Raw genomic sequence first — 1876 nt, 5'->3', positions numbered from 1 at the left:
AAATTCTAAATTCATATTTTGCAGAGACTGAATGTTTAATTTTGTAAAGCTTTTATTCTTCTTCTATTTAGATAATCTTGTATCTTTTCTGTTTCAATTAACTATCTTGAACTACATCAATTGATTTTCAGATGTTAAACCAATCTTTTTCCCTACAAAAACCTAATTAATAATATATATTATCCTGTCTATATTATTAGATTAAGTTCTAAATTTTGTATAGAATTTTTTTACATCTGTGTTTGTAATGTATGTTTGGCCATAGCTTTTATTAATTTTAATGAATTTGGTTTATAGATCAGAGTAATGCTGGGCAAGAGGAAAACATGGGAAGTATGGTTTCCATATGAATATTCTGAAAGAATTTCTATAAATATGATAAATTTTCTTATATTCTTGGTAGAATTCAACTATGAAGCCTCTTGGTCAGACATTGTCTTTATGGGAACACTTAAAAATACAAATAGAGTGCTCACTTCAGCAGCACATACACTAAAATTGTAACAACACAGAGAAGCTTAGCATGGCTCCTGCCCAAGGATAGCAAGCAAATTTGTGACACTTTCCATAAAACAAAAATAAATAAATAAAAATACAAACAGAATTTATTTAATAAATATAGAGACTTTCAGGTTATTACTTCTTCTTCAATGATACTTGCTAGTTTATGGTTTACAAGAAACTTGCCCATTTAGTATGACTTTAAATATACTGATGCTGGTGGGATTCTAAGATGGCAACTAGAGGGAGGAAGCAGAAAGCATGCTTCCTAAAGTAAACTCTTGGAGAGATGCTGGAAATACACCTGGCAGGAAAAACCACCAAGAAGAGGCAAAACTCTGACACCTCCACACCCCCAGCCCATGCACAGCATCCCCCCACCACATTAAATGGAGAAGCCAGGAGGGCTCCCATGCCACCAGATGCCAGCTCCTACCCTGCTTGGGAGACCACCAGGGGAGACAATAAACAGCTCATGGTACTCCCTGGGACAAATCAGCTTAGCCCCCTGGACAGACTGACCCCCACCCAGGGTAAAAAGAAAAAAAAACACTGAATAATTAACAAGCAGCTGAAAAAAAAAGAAGACACATAACAAAGAGAGCAGGGCGCTCTGAGCTCCAGAGAGTGAGGGAGGAGCACTGCCTCATGTGAACTGTAAATAAACAAGCCAGAGAAGTCAGAAGTGGTGGTCCCCACCCAATAACCTTGGAGCAGGGAAAGCTTGCAACAGTGGCTGTCATGAGGAAAGCTCCACTGGAAGGGGAGAAGGACACTCCTCCATGCAAACTGAAAGTAAACAAGCAGGTCAGAGAAGGCGGGTGTGGTGCCACCTCCCCCAGTGTGCATGGAGAGTAGAAGGCATCCAACAGCAGCTAAAGTGTAGCAGGCTCCACTGGAGAGTGGGGCAGGGGCACCTCCCCATGCAAACTCTAAATAAAAAGGAATGCAATTGCAACAGGGGAGTAGGGCTGTATACTGGAGAAAACAAAAGGGGCATGCATTCAGGAATACTCTAAATAAACAAAGCCTGTGGGGCTAGGTGAGTGTAAAGCTCATTCCTGAGATCTGCAACAAATAAAGACTGCAGCAGCAGCTGCCTGACAGTAGGTGGCAGGTGATCCACAGCCTCAGGTAGACATTCACAAAGATGTCTCCAGAAACTATTTTTTTTCTTTGATAAGACTGAAACTGTATAGCATTTGAACTTGAGATTTTTTTTTCTTTTTCCCCTTTGATTAGACAATGACAGAACTACTACTCGGGCACCATCACCAGAACTGGCTGCTGAAAGACTACCACCAAATCTATTAAGACTGAAACTTTATTGCATTTGAACTTGGGAAATTTTATTTAGTTAGTTTTATTTTGATTA

The 1876-nt window shown here is 39.6% G+C and overlaps 1 non-coding gene across 1 annotated transcript; it reads left to right on the top strand.

The window, feature by feature from the left end:
• Positions 1–468: 468 nt before the first annotated feature.
• On the top strand, positions 469–575 carry LOC141420069 (U6 spliceosomal RNA). The gene has a single exon (XR_012444775.1). It is a non-coding gene; the product is annotated as a U6 spliceosomal RNA (small nuclear RNA).
• Positions 576–1876: the final 1301 nt, after the last annotated feature.

This window comes from Castor canadensis, chromosome X (assembly GCF_047511655.1).
Source record: "Castor canadensis chromosome X, mCasCan1.hap1v2, whole genome shotgun sequence".
NCBI lineage: Eukaryota > Metazoa > Chordata > Mammalia > Rodentia > Castoridae > Castor > Castor canadensis.
Note: the sequence above shows the minus strand (reverse complement) of the source record. Positions and strands in the feature narration are given on the sequence as shown.